Below are 19,332 nucleotides of genomic sequence, written 5' to 3'. Positions count from 1 at the left end.
TAAATATAAACACAGAGGAGTTTGTAACCATACCGGTAAATATAAACTCAGAGGAGGTTGTAACCACTTCAGTAAATATAAACATAGAGGGATTTGTAACCACACCAGTGAATATAAACACAGAGTGTTTTGTAATCACACCAGTAAATATAAACACAGAGGGGTTTGTAACCACGTCATTAAATATAAACACAGAGGGTTTTGTAACCATACTGGTAAATATAAACACAGAGTAGGTTGTAACCATGTCAGTAAATATAAACACAGAGGGGTTTGTAACCACGTCATTAAATATAAACACAGTGGGTTTTGTATCCATACCGGTAAATATAAACACAGAGGAGGTTGTAACCACGTCAGTAAATATGAACACAGAGGGGTTTGTAACCACACCAGTAAATATAAACACAGAGGAGTTTGTAAACACGTCAGTTAATATAAACACAGAGGGGTTTGTAACCACACCAGTAATTATAAACACAGAGGAGTTTGTAACCAGATCAGTAAGTATAAACTCGGAGGGGTTTGTAACCACACCAGTAAATATAAACACAGAGGAGTTTGTAACCACATCAGTAAACATAAACACAGAGGGTTTGTAACCACACCAGTAAATATAAACACAGAGGGTTTTGTAAATGTACCGGTAAGTATAAACAGAGAGGAGTTTGTAACTAAGTATATAAATATAAACAGAGAGGGGTTTGTAACCACGTCAGTAAATATAAACACAGAGGGTTTTGTAGTCATACCGGTAAATATAAACACAGAGGAGGTTGAAACCACACTGGTAAATAAAAACACAGAGGGGTTGTAACCACGCCAGTAAATATAAACACAGAGGTTTTTGTAATCATACCGGTAAATATAAACACAGAGGAGTTTGTAACGACATCAGTAAATATAAACACCGAGGGTTTTGTAACCATACCAGTAAATATAAAAACGGAGGGTTTTGTAACCATACCAGTAAATATAAACACAGAGGTTTTTGTAACCATACCGGTAAATAAAAAACACAGAGGAGTTTGTAACCACGTCAGTAAATATAAACACAGAGGGGTTTGTAAACATGTCAGTAAATATAAACACAGAGGGTTTTGTACCCATACCTGTAAATAAAAAACACAGGGGAGGTTGTAACCACGTCAGTAAATATAAACAAAGATGGTTTTGTAACCATATCGGTAAATATAAACAGAGAGGAGTTTGTAACCACGTCAGTAAATGTAAACACAGAGGGGTTTGTAACCACGTCAGTAAATATAATCACAACGGTTTTGTAACCATACTGTTAAATATAAACACAGAGGAGTTTGTAACCACGTCAGTAAATATAAACACAGAGGGGTTTGTAACCACTGCAGTAAATATAAACAGAGAGTGGTTTGTATACACACCAGTAAATTAAATCTCATCGGTCTGTAACCACACTGGTAAATGAAAACACAGAGGTGTTGTAACCACGCCAGTAAATATAAACACAGAAGGAATTGTAACCACACCGGTAAATATAAACACAGATGTGTTAGTAACCACACTGGTAAATATAAACACAGAGGGGTTTGTATCCATGTCAATAAATATAAACACAGAGGGGTTTGTAACCACACTGTTAAATAAAAACACAGAGGGCTTTGTAACCACGCCAGCAAAGAAAAACACACAGGTTTTGTAACCACTCCAGTAAATATAAACAGAGAGGGGTTTCTAACCATACTGGTAAATAAAAAACACAGAGGAGTTTGTAACCGCATCAGTAAATATAAACACAGAGGAGTTTGTAACCACGTCAGTAAATATAAACACAGACTGGTTTGTAACCACGTCAGTAAATATAAACACAGTGGGTTTTGTAACCATACCGGTAAATATAAACACAGAGGAGTTTGTAACCACGTCAGTAAATGTAAACACAGAGGGGTTTGTAACCACGTCAGTAAATATAAACACAGAGGGTTTTGTAACCACACTGGTAAAAATAAACACAGAGGAGTTTGTAACCACGTCAGTAAATATAAACACAGAGGGATTTCTAACCACACCAGTAAATATAAACACAGAGGGTTTTGTAAATGTACCGGTAAATATAAACACAGAGGAGGTGGAAACCACACCGGTAAATATAAACACAGAGGAGTTCATAACCACATCAGTAAATATAAACACAGAGGGTTTTGTAACCATACCAGTAAATATAAACACAGAGGGTTTTGTAAATGTACCGGTAAGTATAAACAGAGAGGAGTTTGTAACTAAGTATATAAATATAAACAGAGAGGGGTTTGTAACCACGTCGGTAAATATAAACACAGAGGGTTTTGTAACCATAACGGTAAATATAAACACAGAGGAGTTTGTAACCATACCGGTAAATATAAACTCAGAGGAGGTTGTAACCACTTCAGTAAATATAAACATAGAGGGATTTGTAACCACACCAGTGAATATAAACACAGAGTGGTTTGTAATCACACCAGTAAATATAAACACAGAGGGGTTTGTAACCACGTCATTAAATATAAACACAGAGGGTTTTGTAACCATACTGGTAAATATAAACACAGAGTAGGTTGTAACCACGTCAGTAAATATAAACACAGAGGGGTTTGTAACCACGTCATTAAATATAAACACAGTGGGTTTTGTATCCATACCGGTAAATATAAACACAGAGGAGGTTGTAACCACGTCAGTAAATATGAACACAGAGGGGTTTGTAACCACACCAGTAAATATAAACACAGAGGGATTTGTAACCATACTGGTAAATATAAACACAGAGGAGTTTGTAAACACGTCAGTTAATATAAACACAGAGGGGTTTGTAACCACACCAGTAATTATAAACACAGAGGAGTTTGTAACCAGATCAGTAAGTATAAACACAGAGGGTTTGTAACCACACCAGTAAATATAAACACAGAGGGTTTTGTAAATGTACCGGTAAGTATAAACAGAGAGGAGTTTGTAACTAAGTATATAAATATAAACAGAGAGGGGTTTGTAACCACGTCAGTAAATATAAACACAGAGGGTTTTGTAGTCATACCGGTAAATATAAACACAGAGGAGGTTGAAACCACACTGGTAAATAAAAACACAGAGGGGTTGTAACCACGCCAGTAAATATAAACACAGAGGTTTTTGTAATCATACCGGTAAATATAAACACAGAGGAGTTTGTAACCACATCAGTAAATATAAACACAGAAGGTTTTGTAACCATACCAGTAAATATAAAAACGGAGGGTTTTGTAACCATACCAGTAAATATAAACACAGAGGTTTTTGTAACCATACCGGTAAATAAAAAACACAGAGGAGTTTGTAACCACGTCAGTAAATATAAACACAGAGGGGTTTGTAAACATGTCAGTAAATATAAACACAGAGGGTTTTGTACCCATACCTGTAAATAAAAAACACAGGGGAGGTTGTAACCACGTCAGTAAATATAAACAAAGATGGTTTTGTAACCATATCGGTAAATATAAACAGAGAGGAGTTTGTAACCACGTCAGTAAATGTAAACACAGAGGGGTTTGTAACCACGTCAGTAAATATAAACACAACCCTTTTGTAACCATAATATAAACAGAGAGTGGTTTGTATACACACCAGTAAATTAAATCTCATCGGTCTGTAACCACACTGGTAAATGAAAACACAGAGGTGTTGTAACCACGCCAGTAAATATAAACACAGAAGGAATTGTAACCACACCGGTAAATATAAACACAGATGTGTTAGTAACCACACTGGTAAATATAAACACAGAGGGGTTTGTATCCATGTCAATAAATATAAACACAGAGGGGTTTGTAACCACACTGTTAAATAAAAACACAGAGGGCTTTGTAACCACGCCAGCAAAGAAAAACACACAGGTTTTGTAACCACTCCAGTAAATATAAACAGAGAGGGGTTTCTAACCATACTGGTAAATAAAAAACACAGAGGAGTTTGTAACCGCATCAGTAAATATAAACACAGAGGAGTTTGTAACCACGTCAGTAAATATAAACACAGACTGGTTTGTAACCACGTCAGTAAATATAAACACAGTGGGTTTTGTAACCATACCGGTAAATATAAACACAGAGGAGTTTGTAACCACGTCAGTAAATGTAAACACAGAGGGGTTTGTAACCACGTCAGTAAATATAAACACAGAGGGTTTTGTAACCACACTGGTAAAAATAAACACAGAGGAGTTTGTAACCACGTCAGTAAATATAAACACAGAGGGATTTCTAACCACACCAGTAAATATAAACACAGAGGGTTTTGTAAATGTACCGGTAAATATAAACACAGAGGAGGTGGAAACCACACCGGTAAATATAAACACAGAGGAGTTCATAACCACATCAGTAAATATAAACACAGAGGGTTTTGTAACCATACCAGTAAATATAAACACAGAGGGTTTTGTAAATGTACCGGTAAGTATAAACAGAGAGGAGTTTGTAACTAAGTATATAAATATAAACAGAGAGGGGTTTGTAACCACGTCGGTAAATATAAACACAGAGGGTTTTGTAACCATAACGGTAAATATAAACACAGAGGAGTTTGTAACCATACCGGTAAATATAAACTCAGAGGAGGTTGTAACCACTTCAGTAAATATAAACATAGAGGGATTTGTAACCACACCAGTGAATATAAACACAGAGTGGTTTGTAATCACACCAGTAAACATAAACACAGAGGGGTTTGTAACCACGTCATTAAATATAAACACAGAGGGTTTTGTAACCATACTGGTAAATATAAACACAGAGTAGGTTGTAACCACGTCAGTAAATATAAACACAGAGGGGTTTGTAACCACGTCATTAAATATAAACACAGTGGGTTTTGTATCCATACCGGTAAATATAAACACAGAGGAGGTTGTAACCACGTCAGTAAATATGAACACAGAGGGGTTTGTAACCACACCAGTAAATATAAACACAGAGGGATTTGTAACCATACTGGTAAATATAAACACAGAGGAGTTTGTAAACACGTCAGTTAATATAAACACAGAGGGGTTTGTAACCACACCAGTAATTATAAACACAGAGGAGTTTGTAACCAGATCAGTAAGTATAAACACAGAGGGTTTGTAACCACACCAGTAAATATAAACACAGAGGGTTTTGTAAATGTACCGGTAAGTATAAACAGAGAGGAGTTTGTAACTAAGTATATAAATATAAACACAGAGGGGTTTGTAACCACGTCATTAAATATAAACACAGTGGGTTTTGTATCCATACCGGTAAATATAAACACAGAGGAGGTTGTAACCACGTCAGTAAATATGAACACAGAGGGGTTTGTAACCACACCAGTAAATATAAACACAGAGGGATTTGTAACCATACTGGTAAATATAAACACAGAGGAGTTTGTAAACACGTCAGTTAATATAAACACAGAGGGGTTTGTAACCACACCAGTAATTATAAACACAGAGGAGTTTGTAACCAGATCAGTAAGTATAAACACAGAGGGTTTGTAACCACACCAGTAAATATAAACACAGAGGGTTTTGTAAATGTACCGGTAAGTATAAACAGAGAGGAGTTTGTAACTAAGTATATAAATATAAACAGAGAGGGGTTTGTAACCACGTCAGTAAATATAAACACAGAGGGTTTTGTAGTCATACCGGTAAATATAAACACAGAGGAGGTTGAAACCACACTGGTAAATAAAAACACAGAGGGATTGTAACCACGCCAGTAAATATAAACACAGAGGTTTTTGTAATCATACCGTTAAATATAAACACAGAGGAGTTTGTAACCACATCAGTAAATATAAACACAGAAGGTTTTGTAACCATACCAGTAAATATAAAAACGGAGGGTTTTGTAACCATACCAGTAAATATAAACACAGAGGTTTTTGTAACCATACCGGTAAATAAAAAACACAGAGGAGTTTGTAACCACGTCAGTAAATATAAACACAGAGGGGTTTGTAAACATGTCAGTAAATATAAACACAGAGGGTTTTGTACCCATACCTGTAAATAAAAAACACAGGGGAGGTTGTAACCACGTCAGTAAATATAAACAAAGATGGTTTTGTAACCATATCGGTAAATATAAACAGAGAGGAGTTTGTAACCACGTCAGTAAATGTAAACACAGAGGGGTTTGTAACCACGTCAGTAAATATAAACACAACGGTTTTGTAACCATAATATAAACAGAGAGTGGTTTGTATACACACCAGTAAATTAAATCTCATCGGTCTGTAACCACACTGGTAAATAAAAACACAGAGGTGTTGTAACCACGCCAGTAAATATAAACACAGAAGGAATTGTAACCACACCGGTAAATATAAACACAGATGTGTTTGTAACCACACTGGTAAATATAAACACAGAGGGGTTTGTATCCATGTCAGTAAATATAAACACAGACTGGTTTGTAACCACGTCAGTAAATATAAACACAGTGGGTTTTGTAACAATACCGGTAAATATAAACACAGAGGAGTTTGTAACCACGTCAGTAAATGTAAACACAGAGGGGTTTGTAACCACGTCAGTAAATATAAACACAGAGGGTTTTGTAACCATACTGGTAAAAATAAACACAGAGGAGTTTGTAACCACGTCAGTAAATATAAACACAGAGGGATTCCTAACCACACCAGTAAATATAAACACAGAGGGTTTTGTAAATGTACCGGTAAATATAAACACAGAGGAGGTGGAAACCACACTGGTAAATAAAAACACAGAGGGTTTGTAACCATGCCAGTAAATATAAACACAGTGGGTTTTGTAACCATACCGGTAAATATAAACACAGAGGAGTTTGTAACCACGTCAGTAAATGTAAACACAGAGGGGTTTGTAACCACGTCAGTAAATATAAACACAGAGGGTTTTGTAACCATACTGGTAAAAATAAACACAGAGGAGTTTGTAACCACGTCAGTAAATATAAACACAGAGGGGTTTGTAACCACACCAGTAAATATAAACTCAGAGTGGTTTGTAACCACACTGGTAAATAAAAACACAGAGGGGTTGTAACCATGCCAATAAATATAAACACAGAGGGTTTTGTAACCTCACATGTAAATATAAATACAGAGGGTTTTGTAACCATACCGGTAAATATAAACACAGAGGAGTTTGTAACCACGTCAGTAAATATAAACACAGAGGGGTTTGTAACAACACCAGTAATTATAAACACAGAGGAGTTTGTAACCACATCAGTAAATGTAAACACACAGGGTATTGTAACCATACCACTAAATATAAACACAGAGGAGTTTGTAACCACGTCAGTAAATATAAACACAGAGGAGGTTGTAACCACTTCAGTAAATATAAACACAGGGGTTTGTAACCACACCAGTGAATATAAACACAGAGTGGTTTGTAATCACACCAGTAAATATAAACACAGAGGGGTTTTTAACCACGTCAGTAAATATAAACACAGAGGGTATTGTAACCATACCACTAAATATAAACACAGAGGAGTTTGTAACCACGTCAGTAAATATAAACACAGAGGGTTTGTAACCACACCAGTAAATATAAACACAGAGGGTTTTGTAAATGTACCGGTAAGTATAAACAGAGAGGAGTTTGTAACTACGCAAATAAATATAAACAGAGAGGGGTTTGTAACAACGTCAGTAAATATAAACACAGAGGGTTTTGTAGCCATACCGGTAAATATAAACACAGAGGAGGTGGAAACCACACTGGTAAATAAAAACACAGAGGGGTTTGTAACCACGTCAGTAAATATAAACACAGAGGGTTTTGTAACCATACTGGTAAATATAAACACAGACTAGTTTATAACCACACCGGTAAATATAAACACAGAGGAGGTTTTAACCACTTAAGTAAATATAAACACAGGGGTTTGTATCCACACCAGTGAATATAAACACAGAGTGGTTTGTAATCACACCAGTAAATATAAACACAGAGGGGTTTTTAACCTCGTCAGTAAATATAAACACAGAGGGTATTGTAACCATACAACTAAATATAAACACAGAGGAGTTTGTAACCACGTCAGTAAATATAAACACTGAGGGTTTGTAACCACACCAGTAAATATAAACACAGAGGGTTTTGTAAATGTACCGGTAAGTATAAACAGAGAGGAGTTTGTAACTACCTAAATAAATATAAACAGAGAGGGGTTTGTAACCACGTCAGTAAATATAAACACAGGGGTTTGTAACCACACCAGTGAATATAAACACAGAGTGGTTTGTAATCACACCAGTAAATATGAACACAGAGGGGTTTTTAACCACGTCAGTAAATATAAACACAGAGGGTATTGTAACCATACAACTAAATATAAACACAGAGGAGATTGTAACCACGTCAGTAAATATAAACACTGAGGGTTTGTAACCACACCAGTAAATATAAACACAGAGGGTTTTGTAAATGTACCGGTAAGTATAAACAGAGAGGAGTTTGTAACTACGTAAATAAATATAAACAGAGAGGGGTTTGTAACCACGTCAGTAAATATAAACACAGAGGGTTTTGTAGCCATACCGGTAATTATAAACACAAAGGAGGTTGAAACCACACTGGTAAATAAAAACACAGAGGGGTTGTAACCACGCCAGTAAATATAAACACAGAGGTTTTTGTAATCGTACCGGTATATATAAACACAGAGGAGTTTGTAACCACATCAGTAAATATAAACACAGAGGGTTTTGTAACCATACCAGTAAATATAAAAACGGAGGGTTTTGTAACCATACCAGTAAATATAAACACAGAGGAGTTTGTAACCACATCAGTAAATATAAAAACGGAGGGTTTTGTAACCATACCAGTAAATATAAACACAGAGGTTTTTGTAACCATACCGGTAAATAAAAAACACAGAGGGGTTTGTAACCACGTCAGTAAATATAAACACAGAGGGGTTTGTAAACATGTCAGTAAATATAAACACAGAGCGTTTTGTACCCATACCGGTAAATAAAAAACACAGGGGAGTTTGTAACCACGTCAGTAAATATAAACACAGAGGTTTTTGTAACCATACCGGTAAATATAAACAGAGAGGAGTTTGTAACCACATCAGTAAATATAAACACAGAGGGTTTGTAACCACACCAGTAAATATAAACAGAGAGGGTTTTGTAAATGTACCGGTAAGTATAAACAGAGAGGAGCTTGTAACTAAGTATATAAATATAAACAGAGAGGGGTTTGTAACCACGTCAGTAAATATAAACACAGAGGGTTTTGTAGTCATACCGGTAAATATAAACACAGAGGAGGTTGAAACCACACTGGTAAATAAAAACACAGAGGGGTTGTAACCACGCCAGTAAATATAAACACAGAGGTTTTTGTAATCGTACCGGTATATATAAACACAGAGGAGTTTGTAACCACATCAGTAAATATAAACACAGAGGGTTTTGTAACCATACCAGTAAATATAAAAACGGAGGGTTTTGTAACCATACCAGTAAATATAAACACAGAGGAGTTTGTAACCACATCAGTAAATATAAAAACGTAGGGTTTTGTAACCATACCAGTAAATATAAACACAGAGGTTTTTGTAACCATACCGGTAAATAAAAAACACAGAGGGGTTTGTAACCACGTCAGTAAATATAAACACAGAGGGGTTTGTAAACATGTCAGTAAATATAAACACAGAGCGTTTTGTACCCATACCGGTAAATAAAAAACACAGGGGAGTTTGTAACCACGTCAGTAAATATAAACACAGAGGTTTTTGTAACCATACCGGTAAATATAAACAGAGAGGAGTTTGTAACCACGTCAGTAAATGTAAACACAGAGGGGTTTGTAACCACGTCAGTAAATATAAACACAGAGGGTTTTGTAACCATACTGTTAAATATAAACACAGAGGAGTTTGTAACCACGTCAGTAAATATAAACACAGAGTGGTTTGTAACCACACTGGTTAATATAACACAGAAGGGTTTGTAACCACGCCAGTAAATAACAGCACAGAGGATTTCTAACCACTCCAGTAAATATAAACAGAGATGTGTTTGTAACCACACTGGTAAATAGAAACACAGAAGGAATTGTAACCACACTGGTAAATATAAACACAGATGTGTTTGTAACCACACTTGTTACACAATGTACAAAAACCAGTAAATTAAATCTCATCGGTCTGTAACCACACTGGTAAATAAAAACACAGAGGTGTTGTAACCACGCCAGTAAATATAAACACAGAAGCAATTGTAACCACACCGGTAAATATAAACACAGATGTGTTTGTAACCACACTGGTAAATATAATCACAGAGGGGTTTGTAACCACACTGGTAAATATAAACACAGAGGGCTTTGTAACCACACTGGTAAATATAAACACAGAGGGGTTTGTAACCACACCAGTAAATAAAAACACACAGGTTTTGTAACCACTCCAGTAAATATAAACAGAGAGGGGTTTCTAACCATACTGGTAAATAAAAAACACAGAGGAGTTTGTAACAACGTCAGTATATATAAACACAGAGGGGTTTGTAACCAAGTCAGTAAATATAAACACAGAGGGTATTGTAACCATACCACTAAATATAAACACAGAGGAGTTTGTAACCACGTCAGTAAATATAAACACTGAGGGTTTGTAACCACACCAGTAAATATAAACACAGAGGGTTTTGTAAATGTACCGGTAAGTATAAACAGAGAGGAGTTTGTAACTACGTAAATAAATATAAACAGAGAGGGGTTTGTAACCACGTCAGTAAATATAAACACAGAGGGTTTTGTAGACATACCGGTAAATATAAACACAGAGGAGGTTGAAACCACACTGGTAAATAAAAACACAGAGGGGTTGTATCCATGCCAGTAAATATAAACACAGAGGTTTTTGTAAACATACCGGAAAATATAAACACAGAGGAGTTTGTATCCACATCAGTAAATATAAACACAGAGGGTTTTGTAACCATACCAGTAAATATAAACACAGAGGGTTTTGTAAATGTACCGGTAAGTATAAACAGAGAGGAGTTTGTAACTAAGTATATAAATATAAACAGAGAGGGGTTTGTAACCACGTCAGTAAATATAAACACAGAGGGTTTTGTAGTCATACCGGTAAATATAAACACAGAGGAGGTTGAAACCACACTGGTAAATAAAAACACAGAGGGGTTGTAACCACGCCAGTAAATATAAACACAGAGGTTTTTGTAATCACACCGGTAAATATAAACACAGAGGAGTTTGTAACCACATCAGTAAATATAAACACAGAGGGTTTTGTAACCATACCAGTAAATATAAAAACGGAGGGTTTTGTAACCATAGCAGTAAATATAAACACAGAGGAGTTTGTAACCACATCAGTAAATATAAAAACGGAGGGTTTTGTAACCATACCAGTAAATATAAACACAGAGGTTTTTGTAACCATACCGGTAAATAAAAAACACAGAGGGGTTTGTAACCACGTCAGTAAATATAATCACAGAGGGGTTTGTAAACATGTCAGTAAATATAAACACAGAGGGTTTTGTACCCATACCAGTAAATAAAAAACACAGGGGAGTTTGTAACCACGTCAGTAAATATAAACACAGAGGTTTTTGTAACCATACCGGTAAATATAAACAGAGAGGAGTTTGTAACCACGTCAGTAAATGTAAACACAGAGGGGTTTGTAACCACGTCAGTAAATATAAACACAGAGGGGTTTGTAACCACACTGGTTAATATAACACAGAAGGGTTTGTAACCACGCCAGTAAATAACAGCACAGAGGATTTGTAACCACTCCAGTAAATATAAACAGAGATGTGTTTGTAACCACACTGGTAAATATAAACACAGAAGGAATTGTAACCACACCGGTAAATATAAGCACAGATGTGTTTGTAACCACACTGGTTACACAATGTACAAAAACCAGTAAATTAAATCTCATCGGTCTGTAACCACACTGGTAAATAAAAACACAGAGGTGTTGTAACCACGCCAGTAAATATAAACACAGAAGGAATTGTAACCACACCGGTAAATATAAACACAGATGTGTTTGTAACCACACTGGTAAATATAAACACAGAGGGGTTTGTATCCATGTCAATAAATATAAACACAGAGGGGTTTGTAACCACACTGGTAAATATAAACACAGAGGGCTTTGTAACCACACCAGTAAATAAAAACACACAGGTTTTGTAACCACTCCAGTAAATATAAACAGAGAGGGGTTTCTAACCATACTGGTAAATAAAAAACACAGAGGAGTTTGTAACAATGTCAGTAAATATAAACACAGAGGGGTTTGTAACCAAGTCAGTAAATATAAACACAGAGGGTTTTGTAACCATATCGGTAAATAAAAAACACAGAGGAGTTTGTAACCACGTCAGAAAATATAAACACAGAGTGGTTTGTAACCACGTCAGTAAATATAAACACAGTGGGTTTTGTAACCATACCGGTAAATATAAACACAGAGGAGTTTGTAAACACGTCAGTAAATGTAAACACAGAGGAGTCTGTAACCACGTCAGTAAATATAAACACAGAGGGGTTTGTAACCACACCAGTAAATATAAACTCAGAGTGGTTTGTAACCACACTGGTAAATAAAAACACAGAGGGGTTGTAACCACGTCAGTAAATATAAACACAGAGGGGTTTGTAACCACACCAGTAAATATAAACTCAGAGTGGTTTGTAACCACACTGGTAAATAAAAACACAGAGGGGTTGTAACCATGCCAATAAATATAAACACAAAGGGTTTTGTAACCATACCGGTAAATATAAACACAGAGGAGGTTGTAACCACGTCAGTAAATATGAACACAGAGGGGTTTGTAACCACACCAGTAAATATAAACACAGAGGGATTTGTAACAATACTGGGAAATATAAACACAGAGGAGTTTGTAAGCACGACAGTAAAAATAAACACAGAGGGGTTTGTAACCTCACATGTAAATATAAATACAGAGGGTTTTGTAACCATACCGGTAAATATAAACACAGAGGAGTTTGTAACCACGTCAGTAAATATAAACACAGAGGGTTTTGTAGCCATACCGGTAAATATAAACACAGAGGAGGTTGAAACCACACTGGTAAATAAAAACACAGAGGGGTTGTAACCACGCCAGTAAATATAAACAGAGAGGTTTTTGTAACCATACCAGTAAATATAAACACAGAGGGATTTGTAACCATACTGGGAAATATAAACACAGAGGAGTTTGTAAGCACGACAGTAAAAATAAACACAGAGGGGTTTGTAACCTCACATGTAAATATAAATACAGAGGGTTTTGTAACCATACCGGTAAATATAAACACAGAGGAGTTTGTAACCACATCATTAAATATAAAAACGGAGGGTTTTGTAACCAAACCAGTAAATATAAACACAGAGGGTTTTGTAAATGTACCGGTAACTATAAACAGAGAGGAGTTTGTAACTAAGTATATAAATATAAACAGAGAGTGGTTAGTAACCACGTCAGTAAATATAAACACAGAGGGTTTTGTAGCCACATCAGTAAATATAAACACAGAGGGTTTTGTAGCCATACGGGTAAATATAAACACAGAGGAGGTTGAAACCACACTGGTAAATAAAAACACAGAGGGGTTGTAACCACGCCAGTAAATATAAACACAGAGGTTTTTGTAATCATACCAGTAAATATAAACACAGAGGAGTTTGTAACCACATCAGTAAATATAAACACAGAGGGTTTTGTAACCATACTGTTGAATATAAACACAGAGGAGATTGTAACCACGTCAGTAAATATAAACACAGAGGGGTCTGTAACCAAACTGGTAAATATAACAAAAATTGGTTTGTAACCACGCCAGTAAATAACAGCACAGAGGTTTTGTAACCACTCCAGTAAATATAAACAGAGAGGGGTTTGTATCCAATAGTAAATTAAATCTCATCGGGTCTGTAACCACACTGGTAATAAAAAACACAGAGGAGTTTGTAACCATACCGGTAAATATAAACACAGAGGAGTTTGTAACCACATCAGTAAATATAAACACAGAGGGTTTTTTAACCATACCAGTAAATATAAACACAGAGGAGTTTGTAACCACATCAGTAAATATAAAAACGGAGTGTTTTGTAACCATACCAGTAAATATAAACACAGAGGAGTTTGTAACCACATCAGTAAATATAAAAACGGAGGGTTTTGTAACCATACCAGTAAATATAAACACAGAGGTCTTTGTAACCATACCGGTAAATAAAAAACACAGAGGGGTTTGTAACCACGTCAGTAAATATAATCACAGAGGGGTTTGTAAACATGTCAGTAAATATAAACACAGAGGGTTTTGTACCCATACCAGTAAATAAAAAACACAGGGGAGTTTGTAACCACGTCAGTAAATATAAACACACAGGTTTTTGTAACCATACCGGTAAATATAAACAGAGAGGAGTTTGTAACCACGTCAGTAAATGTAAACACAGAGGGGTTTGTAACCACGTCAGTAAATATAAACACAGAGGGGTTTGTAACCACACTGGTTAATATAACACAGAAGGGTTTGTAACCACGCCAGTAAATAACAGCACAGAGGATTTGTAACCACTCCAGTAAATATAAACAGAGATGTGTTTGTAACCACACTGGTAAATATAAACACAGAAGGAATTGTAACCACACCGGTAAATATAAACACAGATGTGTTTGTAACCACACTGGTTACACAATGTACAAAAACCAGTAAATTAAATCTCATCGGTCTGTAACCACACTGGTAAATAAAAACACAGAGGTGTTGTAACCACGCCAGTAAATATAAACACAGAAGGAATTGTAACCACACCGGTAAATATAGACACAGATGTGTTTGTAACCACACTGGTAAATATAAACACAGAGGGCTTTGTAACCACACCAGTAAATAAAAACACACAGGTTTTGTAACCACTCCAGTAAATATAAACAGAGAGGGGTTTCTAACCATACTGGTAAATAAAAAACACAGAGGAGTTTGTAACAATGTCAGTAAATATAAACACAGAGGGGTTTGTAACCAAGTCAGTAAATATAAACACAGAGGGTTTTGTAACCATATCGGTAAATAAAAAACACAGAGGAGTTTGTAACCACGTCAGAAAATATAAACACAGAGTGGTTTGTAACCACGTCAGTAAATATAAACACAGTGGGTTTTGTAACCATACCGGTAAATATAAACACAGAGGAGTTTGTAAACACGTCAGTAAATGTAAACACAGAGGAGTCTGTAACCACGTCAGTAAATATAAACACAGAGGGGTTTGTAACCACACCAGTAAATATAAACTCAGAGTGGTTTGTAACCACACTGGTAAATAAAAACACAGAGGGGTTGTAACCACGTCAGTAAATATAAACACAGAGGGGTTTGTAACCACACCAGTAAATATAAACTCAGAGTGGTTTGTAACCACGCTGGTAAATAAAAACACAGAGGGGTTGTAACCATGCCAATAAATATAAACACAAAGGGTTTTGTAACCATACCGGTAAATATAAACACAGAGGAGGTTGTAACCACGTCAGTAAATATGAACACAGAGGGGTTTGTAACCACACCAGTAAATATAAACACAGAGGGATTTGTAACAATACTGGGAAATATAAACACAGAGGAGTTTGTAAGCACGACAGTAAAAATAAACACAGAGGGGTTTGTAACCTCACATGTAAATATAAATACAGAGGGTTTTGTAACCATACCGGTAAATATAAACACAGAGGAGTTTGTAACCACGTCAGTAAATATAAACACAGAGGGTTTTGTAGCCATACCGGTAAATATAAACACAGAGGAGGTTGAAACCACACTGGTAAATAAAAACACAGAGGGGTTGTAACCACGCCAGTAAATATAAACAGAGAGGTTTTTGTAACCATACCAGTAAATATAAACACAGAGGGATTTGTAACCATACTGGGAAATATAAACACAGAGGAGTTTGTAAGCACGACAGTAAAAATAAACACAGAGGGGTTTGTAACCTCACATGTAAATATAAATACAGAGGGTTTTGTAACCATACCGGTAAATATAAACACAGAGGAGTTTGTAACCACATCAGTAAATATAAAAACGGAGGGTTTTGTAACCATACCAGTAAATATAAACACAGAGGGTTTTGTAAATGTACCGGTAACTATAAACAGAGAGGAGTTTGTAACTAAGTATATAAATATAAACAGAGAGTGGTTAGTAACCACGTCAGTAAATATAAACACAGAGGGTTTTGTAGCCACATCAGTAAATATAAACACAGAGGGTTTTGCAGCCATACGGGTAAATATAAACACAGAGGAGGTTGAAACCACACTGGTAAATAAAAACACAGAGGGGTTGTAACCACGCCAGTAAATATAAACACAGAGGTTTTTGTAATCATACCAGTAAATATAAACACAGAGGAGTTTGTAACCACATCAGTAAATATAAACACAGAGGGTTTTGTAACCATACTGTTGAATATAAACACAGAGGAGATTGTAACCACGTCAGTAAATATAAACACAGAGGGGTTTGTAACCAAACTGGTAAATATAACAAAAATTGGTTTGTAACCACGCCAGTAAATAACAGCACAGAGGTTTTGTAACCACTCCAGTAAATATCAACAGAGAGGGGTTTGTATCCAATAGTAAATTAAATCTCATCGGGTCTGTAACCACACTGGTAATAAAAAACACAGAGGAGTTTGTAACCATACCGGTAAATATAAACACAGAGGAGTTTGTAACCACATCAGTAAATATAAAAACGGAGGGTTTTGTAACCACGTCAGTAAATATAAACACAGAGGGTTTTGTACCCATACCGGTAAATAAAAAACACAGGGGAGTTTGTAACCATGTCAGTAAATATAAACACAGAGTGGTTTGTAACCACGTCAATAAATATAAACACAGAGGGGTTTGTAACCACACTGGTAAATATAACACAAAAGGGTTTGTAACCACGCCAGTAAATAACAGCACAGTGGTTTTGTAAACACTCCAGTAAATATAAACAGAGAGGGGATTGTATCCACACCAGTAAATTAAATCTCATCGGTCTGTAACCACACTGGTAAATAAAAACACAGAGGGGTTGTAACCACGCCAGTAAATATAAACACAGAAGGAATTGTAACCACACCGGTAAATATAAACACAGATGTGTTTGTAACCACACTGGTAAATATAAACACAGAGGGGTTTGTATCCATGTCAATAAATATAAACACAGAGGGGTTTGTAACCACACTGTTAAATAAAAACACAGAGGGCTTTGTAACCACGCCAGTAAATAAAAACACACAGGTTTTGTAACCACTCCAGTAAATATAAACTCAGAGTGGTTTGTAACCACACTGGTAAATAAAAACACAGAGGGATTGTAACCATGCCAATAAATATAAACACAGAGGGTTTTGTAACCTCACATGTAAATATAAATACAGAGGGTTTTGTAACCATACCGGTAAATATAAACACAGAGGAGTTTGTAACCACGTCAGTAAATATAAACACAGAGGGGTTTGTAACAACACCAGTAATTATAAACACAGAGGAGTTTGTAACCACATCAGTAAATGTAAACACAGAGGGTATTGTAACCATACCACTAAATATAAACACAGAGGAGTTTGTAACCACGTCAGTAAATATAAACACAGAGGAGGTTGTAACCACTTCAGTAAATATAAACACAGGGGTTTGTAACCACACCAGTGAATATAAACACAGAGTGGTTTGTATTCACACCAGTAAATATAAACACAGAGGGGTTTTTAACCACGTCAGTAAATATAAACACAGAGGGTATTGTAACCATACCACTAAATATAAACACAGAGGAGTTTGTAACCACGTCAGTAAATATAAACACAGAGGGTTTGTAACCACACCAGTAAATATAAACACAGAGGGTTTTGTAAATGTACCGGTAAGTATAAACAGAGAGGAGTTTGAAACTACGCAAATAAATATAAACAGAGAGGGGTTTGTAACAACGTCAGTAAATATAAACACAGAGGGTTTTGTAGCCATACCGGTAAATATAAACACAGAGGAGGTGGAAACCACACTGGTAAATAAAAACACAGAGGGTTTGTAACCACGCCAGTAAATATAAACACAGAGGAGTTTGTAACCACATCAGTAAATATAAAAACGGAGGGTTTTGTAACCATACCAGTAAATATAAACACAGAGGTTTTTGTAACCATACCGGTAAATAAAAAAGACAGAGGAGTTTGTAACCACGTCAGTAAATATAAACACAGAGGGGTTTGTAAACATGTCAGTAAATATAAACACAGAGGGTTTTGTACCCATACCGGTAAATAAAAAACACAGGGGAGTTTGTAACCACGTCAGTAAATATAAACACAGAGGGGTTTGTAACCACTCCAGTAAATATAAACTCAGAGTGGTTTGTAACCACACTGGTAAATAAAAACACAGAGGGGTTGTAACCATGCCAATAAATATAAACACAAAGGGTTTTGTAACCTCACATGTAAATATAAATACAGAGGGTTTTGTAACCATACCGGTAAATATAAACACAGAGGAGTTTGTAACCACATCAGTAAATATAAAAACGGAGTGTTTTGTAACCATACCAGTAAATATAAACACAGAGGAGTTTGTAACCACATCAGTAAATATAAAAACGGAGGGTTTTGTAACCATACCAGTAAATATAAACACAGAGGTCTTTGTAACCATACCGGTAAATAAAAAACACAGAGGGGTTTGTAACCACGTCAGTAAATATAATCACAGAGGGGTTTGTAAACATGTCAGTAAATATAAACACAGAGGGTTTTGTACCCATACCAGTAAATAAAAAACACAGGGGAGTTTGTAACCACATCAGTAAATGTAAACACACAGGGTATTGTAACCATACCACTAAATATAAACACAGAGGAGTTTGTAACCACGTCAGTAAATATAAACACAGAGGGGTTTGTAACCACTTCAGTAAATATAAACACAGGGGTTTGTAACCACACCAGTGAATATAAACACAGAGTGGTTTGTAATCACACCAGTAAATATAAACACAGAGGGGTTTTTAACCACGTCAGTAAATATAAACACAGAGGGTATTGTAACCATACCACTAAATATAAACACAGAGGAGTTTGTAACCACGTCAGTAAATATAAACACAGAGGGTTTGTAACCACACCAGTAAATATAAACACAGAGGGTTTTGTAAATGTACCGGTAAGTATAAACAGAGAGGAGTTTGTAACTACGCAAATAAATATAAAC

General features: G+C 35.8%; 1 protein-coding gene across 1 annotated transcript in view; it reads left to right on the top strand.

Moving 5' to 3' along the window:
- The window catches only part of LOC132393017 (lysosome membrane protein 2-like), a 525,473-nt gene that overhangs the window by 356,810 nt on the left and 149,331 nt on the right, over positions 1–19,332 (top strand). The window lies entirely within an intron of this gene.

The sequence above is a fragment of the Hypanus sabinus genome, chromosome 4 (genome assembly GCF_030144855.1).
Source record: "Hypanus sabinus isolate sHypSab1 chromosome 4, sHypSab1.hap1, whole genome shotgun sequence".
In the NCBI taxonomy this organism is placed as follows: Eukaryota; Metazoa; Chordata; class Chondrichthyes; order Myliobatiformes; family Dasyatidae; genus Hypanus; species Hypanus sabinus.
This window is presented reverse-complemented; position numbering and strand designations above follow the sequence as displayed.